The following is an 11,955-nucleotide window of genomic DNA, read 5'->3' as shown; positions in this document are numbered from 1 at the left end:
CTACAGGCAAATAAAACACTTATGTGATCGGGATGACACAAATTTTTAATAGGGTATGCCACATGACGGAAAGAAATATAAAAGGCCACAAAAGTTGAGTTATAATTTCATCTCACTTGTTCGGTTGCTTTGGAACCCTGGCATAAGAATGAGATGGGCCGTCTGTAGTCCGGACGAATGCGAAAATTGCAATTCTGCCATGTCCTCAAACAGTCTCCCGTGGAAATCAAGGAATGAAATAGTAGGACAACATGCTATAGAATTAGATATTATAAATGTGTTGGAAAAAGGAATATATTGTCTTACCACATATGCATCAAGTTTATCCCGTTCATCATCTTGTGGTACAGAATGCAGACTGTCGATTATCACTAGGCGATTCGCATTCACCTCAAACACATACACCCACCAATGGCCCCTCCAACAATTCGGAATTAACCATTGCATCAATTAGTACACAAGATTAGATATGTCTCTTTAAAAAAATAAGTCAACTCCCTCGACCACGAAAGAATCAGAACATCCTTAAATCAGATGACAGTCACGACATAATTCTTAAAAAAATTACTGATTCTGAAGACACAGGATGCCTAAAGCAACTATTTAATAGGCCTAGGAGACCCACCCAACCCATTATAAACGTATCCAACTGTAAAGAAGAGTAGATTCAATTAACGCAATAACATGGCACACCTGAAGAGCAAAATATTTAGATAAAAATAACCATCTTAATAGTATAAAATAGTAACCATTCCTTTTCAAATGAACTCTGGAATAAATATTGGATTCCGAAGCCCGCTTTAGGCAACATATACAAATATTTTTATCTAAAAAAAGGACACGCATAAACCAACACCTGATTCAGACAGGCTATAAATATTGTAAAATAAAATAGGAGTCTCTAAGAGTCAAATGGACCATCTTTGTCAATGTTAAAGAAAACATACAGCAGAAAGGGAGATCTTGACAAGTTTATTTTGAATACAATAAGAGATAGTTGTGCTATTTTTGGTAACAAAATAATCACATGCAACTCATGCAACATAACCAGGAAAAATAGTACAAGGATGTTCAAACTTTTACAAGTAGTCTAATATATGCGAAAGTGCAGAGTATTTAAAAAAGATTACAACTGACCCATTTTCTCTTTGTAGCTTTGACTTTGTCAAAGAACTTATTATCCTCACCAAAGCTTGGACCATGCCTCACATACATTGGACTTGCACCATCAATGAATGATGCCAGATTATCATTTCGTGTGATTGATTCCCGGAAACCCACAACTAGTAAGAATCCTAACACAATCTGAAATATATTAGAATCAGTAGAGTGTAATTACCAATATCCCTGAACACACGCAATAGAAATCTTGCTTGAATCTAGATGATTCGGTGTCGTTGAAGGAGTAGAACATCCATTGAATGACCTGCACAATAGAGTGAGCAAGTACAAACTAAACACCGATAGAAAGGTAGGGAATTAAGATGCATGATTAACTTTAGATACTTATCGTGCTGTTGATCCAACTACGGGCTTTCAAGCTCCATAAGTCCTTCCTTTGTAATACCAGATGTTCCTGAACTTCATAGGCTGCCAAATATTGCTCTTTGTTCAAGGACGAGTTAAGTATCCATGCTCTGATTTGTTTCTCCTTAGTCTCCCCCTTCTTTATATTCCTAAGCCTTGGATGAATTGAATGGATCGGAGACGGGGTTGGAGCCTTTTCAAGCTGAGTTAAATTGAGTGAAAAGCTGGGTCTCTTTGGACTTGATGTATGGTAGCATGACTTCTTTGGCATCACCGTTTGTAGGGGCTGCATGCTTATGGCCCTTGTTTGCCGCCCTTGTTCAACATTCTTCAGCACTTGTTTAAATTTAGGACACTGTACGATGGAGACGTCAAATTCGTTGCAAACGAATGCAATATGAGTTAGCTAGAACGACCAGTTATGCTTACCACGAATGTTAATCACAACATCGGGGAAAAAAAAGAAAAAGAGATAGCAAAGTAAGCCACAAACAACTTACCTGTCAAAATCGTACTCGGTAAGCTAGACAAGTGCCGCAGACGGCATACGTGGAGATGCTTCCTTGTGACCAGGGTGTTCGTCTTGAGCACCTTTATGATTGTCCGTGACCACGGGCTCTGCTTGATGGACATCATGTGGTAGAGGCTCTTGTTAAAATAATTGTTGCTTTCTAGCAAGCGGCACATTATCTTCATCATTAGAGTCCGGGACTACCAAGGTATCCCCTTGCTGTTTGCGACACTCTCTCCTATAAGTGCTTTTTTTATGCCGCTTCCTGATCGGCTTGTGCGAATAGGCAACTTTCTCCTCGTACCAAGCCTGCATTCCTGTGTGTAGACATTGAACGGATTAAGCAATTTAAGCAACACAGCAGGATATGAAAAATAACATATATAAAACACTTTATCATGCTTGAGAGGTGAGGAATAATTTTATAACTACAGTCGTAGCTATATTCCCAGATATCGTCACATGCATGATAAATACTGAAACCAGTCGCATGCTTACTAAAATAAGCATGCATGATAATAACACAAGTAATTTTAATTAATCGAGCTCATCTTCTGCACATCCATATCTCTATGCTGAGATTTGGTCCTGCTCCGGGTAGATGGCGCTTGTACGGAGTTCTTGCGCGGCCGTTTTCTTCCATTACTGACTGATGCGTGAGCATCTTCTCTATCTTTTCCTAGTGAATTTGCATTCTAATTGTTGAGTTTAATCTAGATTTAAATATCTTTTAGCCACTATGAGTGCTACTTTAAGTTGTGTGCATTTTCGTTTATTTTAGGTAGCAATCGGATGGATTTGACGGAGTTTTATAGCAGAAAAGGAAGAAAGCGACTGATGCTATCAACCCCAACCTCCATGCACTGAAACCGAAATAACTTGAGCTACAGAGGTCCAATTGATGTGATTCCAGTGGCATTAGAAAGCTAACTACCAGAGATTTCTAACGATACATAATAGTATACCCTTTTCTTCCATTTCACTCTGTCTCCTCCACGCTGAACTTGAGCTTTCTCAAGTTCAGTGTGGAATCCAACGCACAGAGGAAGAATCACGTATCATCCCATGCTGAACTTGGGTCAATCCAAGCTCAGCGTGGATTCAAGCTCCAAAGGACGCATATTGCTCTCATCCATGCTGAACTTGAGAATTCTCAAGTTCAGCTTAGACCTGAATGAATCCAATGATTCTCATGCACTCATACAAGGCTGCACGTGAAGTTAATTAATTTTGATTTAATTTTTATTTTATTTATAATTAGGAAAAGATATTATTTTAGTTTTAGAAAATATATTTTACATTAATTAGGATTAGATATAAAAAGGGAAAAGAATCAGCCCTTCGGGTTCTTCTCTTCTCTTCTACCTCATTCCGCAATTTACAATTTTCAGAATCCTTATTTTCTCTCTAAACCATGAGCAACTAAAACTCCACTGTTAAGGTTAGGAGCTCTGTCTATTGTATGGATTGATACTATTATTTTTCTATTTTAATTAATGTACTGATTTATAATTCAAGAATTGTTTTCGTTCTTTATTTTATGAATCTAGGTGGAAAGGAAGTATGACCTTGGTTCTAATTGAGTTCTTGTATAACTTGGAAAAGCTCTTTACTTGAACAATAGCTTGAAAACATATTCTCCTAAATTTCTAATTATCTGGACTTAACAGGATACATGACATATAATCCTCTTATATTTGGATAATTAGAATTTCTGTGGCATATAAACTAGAATTGAAATTCACCCTCTAATTGGAATTGAGTGACCAAGAAATTGGCGGTTGATAAATTTTAGAGGAGACTAAAAGGTCTAAGGAATTAGGGTTTAGTCACATATAGTTTGCCATGAATTAAATCTTGCATGATTAAAATAGTTAGTAAGAAAAGTCAATCCGAAAAATAGATAACTCTGAAGCCGTAACTGTTTCTCCATATATTATTCACAATTTGTTTACTGCTTGCTTCGCTGATTCTCTGAATTACTATTAATGCTTTTGAACCTTTAAACATCATTTTCTGTTTGTCTAACTACGCAAATCACTTTACCATTGTTGCTTAATCCATCCATCCTCGTGGAATCGACCCTCACTCACCTGATGTATTACTTGGTACAACCTGATGCACTTGCCGATTAGTTTGTGGGTTATAAATTCCGCACCAAGTTTTTAGCGGCGTTGCCAGGAATTGACTGTGATTGACAACCACTCGTTGTTTGATTGCTTAGAATAGATAATTTTTTAATTATTTTTTTAGTATTACTATCTTTTATTTTTCATTTTTTTATTTTCTTCTTTAGTTTCGTCCACACCCACCTCGTTTGATTTATTTACTTCCCTTTTAATTTTTTTTCTTTTATTAATTCGTAAACATCATTAGCTTACCTTATTCATCTTATTTTCATTTACTTTCGTTGCTCTTTTTTTTTTGTGTTATTTCGTATTACTTCGTTCTTTCCCTTGCATAAATTTTATTTTCCTATTTATTAGTTTATTTAATTCTTGATTTTAATTTTCGAATTTTTGTTCAATTATTTCTTTTCAATTTCTGAAATTAAATTTGGTGTTTTCTAGTTATTTTTATTTTAATTTTTCTTATGTATTTAGCTCCATAATTTCAAAAATTTTTGTCCTAAATTTACTAGTAATTTTTGAATTCTATTCATTTCTTTTAATTAGTATTTTTATTTTATTTCTTTACACAGGTTATCTCATTGGGAATTCTCTGCACTCTGACGTAGAGAATCCCATCTTTTCTTGTTTTCTGTCTATTTATGAGCAAGAACAGTGACAAGGAACCTCTTTTAGACTTTGATCCTGAACCTGAAAGAACTTTTAGGCGGCGTTTACAACAAGCAATACTTTACAAGGCTGCAGAGTCCAATATGGATCATAATAATGCTATTAATGCCAATGTGGCAAATCCAGTTGGGAATGAACAACCCAGAAGAGTGCTTGGCTCATACACTGCTCCCAATGCAGATCTTTATGGACAAAGCATTGTCGTGCCTCCTATAGCTGCAAACAATTTTGAACTGAAGCCTCAACTTGTCACTCTTGTGCAACAAAATTGTCAGTATCATGGACTTCCTCAAGAAGACCCAAATCAATTTATCTCTGATTTCCTACGGATTTTTGATACTGTGAAGACCAATGGAGTGAATCCTAAGGTGTACAGACTCATGCTCTTCCCATTTGCTGTGAAGGATAGAGCAAAGTTGTGGTTAGATTCTCAACCCAAGGAGAGTCTGGATACTTGGGATAAAGTTGTCACTTGATTTCTGACTAAATTTTTCCCACCTCAATAGCTGACTAAGTTAAGGGTGGAAGTTCAAAATTTCAAACAGAAAGATGGTGAGACCCTTTATGAAGCTTGGGAGATATCCAAGCTACTGACTAGGTAATGCCCTCCGGACATGTTCTCTAGATGGACTCAGTTGGATATCTTTTATGAAGGCTTATGTGAAATGTCCAAAATATACTTAGATAATTCTGCAGGTAGTTCTTTGCACATGAAGAAGACACTGGAGGAGACTACTGAGCTTATTGAGTTGGTTGCTAACAACCAATAGTTATATTTCTCCAATAGAAATCCTGTGAACTCTGAGACCCCTCAGAAGAAAGGTGTTATGGAAATAGAAGCTCTTAATGTTATCCTTTATCTGAATAAAATTTTGAGTCATCATATGAATTTAATTACTCAACAGTTGAGTGGAATGCAAGTTTCAGCTGTCAACACCCAGAATATACCACCAGAGGTCCCTTATGACATGACAGGTAGTTTTATGCAAAATGAGAATTATGATTATACTCAATCTTCTTCTGAACATGTCAATTACATGGGGAGTGCTCCTTGACACCCCAATAATGATCCATACTCAAAGACCTACAGTTAATGGTGGAGAAATCACCCAAATTGTGGGGGGGGGGGGGGGAGAGACCAACCTCAGAGATCTCAGAATTTTAACAATAATTCTCAGGACGATTTTCAGCAAAATAATCAAAAGAATTGTCAGTTTCAGTCTCATCAACAACAACCACCTCAGCAGGCATACTCTCAACCCCAGCAGAACACTAACTGGGAGACAATGATGAACAGTTTTATGCAGGAAACCAGAGCCTCCATTAGAAACTTGGAGGTGCAAATGGGCCAATTGAGCAAGCAAATACCTGAGAGGCCTCCAAGTGCGTTTCTTGGTGTTTTACTCAAATTTTTTGTTAATGTTTAAAAGAAAATGTGGGTATTTCAATGTCGCAATTATAACGTCAACTAAAATTAAAAGGTATAAAAGTAACAAATAAACATATAAATGCAAGGTGCCGGTGGTGAAGTAAATTGCAGAAATTGAAACAAACAGGAAATTAAAAAGAAGATGAAGAAAGAAACATGAACGTAAAAGAGAAGAAGACGTAAAAGTAGAGGAATTTTATTAATAAAAATTGGGAAAAAACAAATTACAAGTGTTTGAGTTCATAGGAATTACTTAAGATTCCTAATTTTACTCTGTGATACCAAGGGGCTGAGAGCGTTTTGAGTTTCTAAGTGTTTTCCAAGAAGAACTGAACTGCCTACAATGTGTCCTTAAACTTTATTTATAAACTAACCTATTGTCAGCTGACAGTTACTATTTGTACACCACTTGCAGAAAATTTCAATTTCCCGTAACTGTTCCTGCACCTCTTGTGAATTTCAAAAATCAAATAGACAGCCAACTGTCAAATGATCTAATTTAATTAAAAATAGATATAAATATTATATATGGAGACATTACCATGTAACTAATTATTTTTTTTTATGACCTTTAGAAGAAGGTGGGTGAATTTGTCCGATTAGATCTAAAGCCCAACCTCTAAACGGCCATGGCTTAACTATAACATGCAATTCTGACTCTGGAATATGTTGAAGGCTTCCATGTTTTTGGCATTTTTCACAAGACCTAACATAATTTATACAATCTCTTTGAATAGTTGGCCAATACAATCTTCTCCTATTTATTACCCATTTCATTTTTTCCCCGACTGATGGGCACCACAAATTCCCTCATGCACTTCAAAAAGAGCCAAATACGCTTCTTTTTCTCCCAAACATGTCAAGAGGTTTCCATCAACAGATTTCTTAAACAAGACATTATTCTAGAACATAACTTTGAGCCCTATATTTAAGTTTTCTATCGACACTAAGACTTGAATTTTCTAAATATTCCACAATTGGTACTCTCCAATCTTTTGGGTCTAGTTTTTCTAATGACAACACTTCTCTTTCTCTCAAAGGCATAAATATGTCCTTTATCCTTACCAATTTTTCTAGTGTTGAGGACTTGATCTTATATCTTGAAGCAATTTGAGCTAATTCATTCGCTTCTTGATTTAACTCCCTTGGAACATGCCTTAAAATGACATTGTCAAACTTGCTCAACAACTTTGTAGCCACATTAAAATACTTTCTTAAATTTTCACTAACACACCTATACTCAAGTGATACTTGACGGACAAAAAGCTGTGAATCTCCAAAAATTTCTACATTTTTAACTCCTCTTTCTAATAATAATTCCAGTCCCATTATTAATGCTTCATACTCTGCCTTGTTGTTGAAACATGAATAATTCAATTCAAAGAGGAATTTACTTGGCTCGCCGCTTGGAGAAATAATTAAAATTCCTATACCAACACCACCCTTATGGCATGAACCGTCAAAATATAATTTTCAAGGCACCAAACCAACGAAACCCAGTAAACTCTCATCAATGTCAATACGAGGATGGTCAACTAGGAAATCAGCTAGAACCTGACCCTTACGGCTCTTGCAGGAACAAAATGTAAAGAAAATTCCGTTAAGGCCAATATCCATTTTCCTAGTCTACCATGCAATATTGGAGAAGATAACATATATTTAAGAGCATCAAACTTAGAAATTACATAAACATTCCTAGGAATTAAATAGTACTTAAGTTTTAAACAAGAAAAGTATAAAGCTAAACAAAGTTTCTCAATTGGAGAATAACGGTTCTCCAGATCATTTAGCACACGACTTAGGTAATAAATCACTCTTTCGTTGCCATTCTCATCTTCTTGAGCCAACATTCCACCAATTGTTACTTCAGAAGCTGACACGTAAAGTTTTAAAGGTGCTCCGTGTCTTGGAGGTGTCATAATAGGAGGATTAGTCAAATACTGCTTGATATTGTCAAAAGCTTCTTGATGCTCTGCTTTCCATTGGAACTCTTTCTCTTTATTCAACTTGATCAGATGCGCAAAAACCTTGGTTTTTCTTGATAGATTGGAAATGAACCTTCTGAGGTAATTGACCTTCCCTAAAAATGCTTGCAATTGCTTTTTGTTTGCTGGGGGAGGAGCCTCTAAGATAGCTTTTGCCTTATTTTTGTCAATTTCAATCCCTTTTTTCTGCACCAAGAAACCAAGAAAATTTCCTGCACTCACACTAAAAGTACATTTTAAGGGATTCATTTTCAATTTATACTTTCTCATTCTTTCAAATGCTTTTTTTAAATTTTATAAATGCTCTTTTTAGCATTTGATTCGACAACCACATCGTCAACATAAATTTCCATAAAATTTTCAATAAACTCATGAAAAATTTTATTCATCGCTCTTTGATAAGTTGCACCAGCATTTTTGAGCCCAAATGGCATCACAACCCATTCAAAAGTTCTTAAAGCACCTGGACACCTAAATGCAGTTTTTGACACATCTTCTTCGGCTATGTATATTTGATTATAACCTGAATATCCATCCATAAAACTTAACATTTCATGACCAGCAGTAGAATCTATCAACATATCAGCTATAGGCATCGGATATTCATCTTTTGGTGTTGCAAAATTTAAATCTCTAAAATAAATACAAACCCTTAATTTTCCATTCTTTTTCATGACAAGAACAATATTAGAAATCCAGTTGACATACCTTGCTGTTCTTATAAACTTAGCCTTAAGAAGTCTTTCAATCTCTTCTTTAATCTTCTGCACGATTTCAGGAGCAAATATCCTTGGTGGCTGTTTGACAGGTTTGACATTGGCTTTCAATGGCAATTGATGTTCTACTAATTCACGATTCAAGCCTGGCATCTCTGCATAATCCCATGCAAAACAGTCGCAATATTCCTTCAAAATTTTCACCATTTCTTGTTTGAAATCATCAGGCAGCATCTTGCTCACATATGTTGGTCTGGATAATCACCGTTACCAATATCTACTTCCTCCAAAGGATCCTACACTTCAACCTTTTTTACAGTGTCAGTGTTATTTTTTTCAAAATCTAAAGGACCATCATCATATATACAATCATAAGGTTCACTGTCAATGCACCCTTCTCTGTCTGCCATATAGGCTGACAGCCGAGCCAGTTGGCTCATTAAGCTCATCATCTAAGTTTCTCCTGAGGCTGTATCTGTAACACCCTACCATACAGAGTCTTATGCTTAAGTCATAATTCAGAGATGGCAAGGTATTACGACCTCTAAAATAAAAATTTAGTACGTATAGTAGTATGAATGATTGATTATAACTAGGAGCCTTTGTAGAAAAAGGGGTAAACAAAAACCGCAACTTAAAAGCGCAACACTCCGATCGATAACGTAACGAACAAGGATAAACCAACGCGAGATTATATATATACAAAAGAGTGTCAAAAACAGGAATATCAAGGCTCAAAATCCGGCGGCGAAGATAACCGGTCCGAGCATAACAATATATACATATGATAAAAATAAGGAAAACCCCAAAGGAAACCCAAAGGGACACAAATACATAAAACCTATTCTCCAAAAATCTCCCATAAGAGGAGTCATCACAGTATGTATTATTTAATGGAGATAAAAGTATCTAAGCAAAACATATAAACTAAACAGAGTCCCCAAGAACAAGGAATCTTCGCGAATCTAGAAGTTTCCAGCATGCTTCAGCGGGAAACCTCACGTCCTGCATCTGAAAACCACAAAATCCGCATGGGTGAGAACCAGAGGTCCCCAGCATGGTAACAGCTTCCACATATATAATACATAATAATAGAGGAAAGCCAAAGGCAATCCTAGAACTTCCTCCAGATAATATCAAGCTTATAAACAAGCTAAACCGTATAAGGGCATCTGACTAAAGATTCTTCAGTCTAACTAATACTTCCCTTTCCAATTCCTTCAAACCTCCCAACCACCAGCAGGAGTATATTATAGCAAACACAATTATATCAGACAAAGAATATACAAATAGGAGCAGTTAAGACATTTAGACAATTAGCAAGTAATATGCAGTCAAATAGGCAATCTCAAACAATTCACATAATATGCATATGATGAATGCCTGTCCCTAGTGGCCGATGATATCATCTTGTCGGTTATAGAGCCAACCCGACAAGTCCTGGTCGCTAACCATTGGACTGTCCCTCTGTCGCGCATCCCCAACTCGAGTTATACTCGTTATAAACTTGATCATAAACATGATCCATATCCATCACCCTCACTGGTGAATATTTCGGGGGCGAGCTCATCCGGGTCTTTCACAGTGCCCGGCCACACTTACGACATAGGGTCAACAGAGTCTCGAGCCTCCACCTGGAGCACGTGGTGGCTAGCCACTGCTTCCTCCCAGGGATCTCGTGCCTCTGATAGTGGAAGTGCAAATCTCAATTATCAATAATTCAGCATAAACATGCATGAATTCTCATCCATGGATCAACATCCATATCAGCCATCCGGCTCACGGTTCAGTCCAGAACCAGCCAATATTCATATCATACACAGCCTTTCCGGCTCACGGTTAAATCCATAACCAGTTATCCGGCTCACGGTTAAATCCATAACCAGCCGTTTCATTAACAACTACAGCCTTTCGGCCCATGGCATAACAAGCACTTCCACCACTATCCTCCGCATCTCACAAAATCATCTTGATCCTCATTGATCATTCATCTTTCCCTTGCTTCACTCGCAAGTTACCTCATTCACTAGCCCCTTTTTAATAGCTAGGCATGTCATAATGATTTAAGACATAAATGGTGAGATCGGAGGCTTAGAAGTATGAGATTTGGCTTTTAAAACTCAAAAATCAACTTTGGGATGAAAGCAGGGCCACGCGTACGCGCACTCCACGCGCATGCGGGGATGGCCTCAAAAACTCATCGACGCGCAAGCGTCATGCACGCTAACGCGTGGATTCCAAAATTTACCAATTGACGCGCACGCGTCAGCCACGCGTACGCGTGGGTGTTCTCGTGCCCCAGGCACAACACTGGCACAGTTCTGGCATAACTCTCTGGAAAATGGCTGGGCATTGGGTGCAGCACCATCGGCGCGCCCGCGCACATCACGCATACGCGTGGATGGCACTTTTCGGAAGATCGGCGCGTACGCGCCAGGTGCGCCCACGCGTAAGGGGTCATTCTGCTAAAAATTTTCTAAGTTAAAAGCTGCAGAATTTCACAGATTTAGACCCCAATCTTCCAACGGACATAACTTCCTCATTTTAAATCATTTTTCACCCGTTCTTCGAACGGTATGGACATCCCGGATCCAATTTCATTTCTAAACAGATTTGGTACAAAACGAAGATCCGTAGTCCAAGTTATGTCCCGTCAAAGTATGCCCAAAAACCATATTTTCATACAAAACCACAATATGCCATTTTCAAAACAAACCATTTTCAACTCTTTTCAAAATCAATCATAACATGCCAATTTCATCCCTTTTCTTTGAAATCAATCAAAATGTATCAAATTCAACATCAAGCCTCCTCAACTCACACATTGACACATTACCACAATTTACCAAAATCACTATTTCATCATTTTAACCCACTTCACCTAAGTGGCTCAAACTCAAACACATTGACATATCATATACTATACCTCATGCCAATTCTCAACAACACCAATTCCAATAAATCATTATTGTACACAATCAACATCATA

This window comes from Arachis stenosperma, chromosome 5 (assembly GCF_014773155.1).
Source record: "Arachis stenosperma cultivar V10309 chromosome 5, arast.V10309.gnm1.PFL2, whole genome shotgun sequence".
Taxonomy (NCBI): Eukaryota; Viridiplantae; Streptophyta; class Magnoliopsida; order Fabales; family Fabaceae; genus Arachis; species Arachis stenosperma.
Note: the sequence above shows the minus strand (reverse complement) of the source record.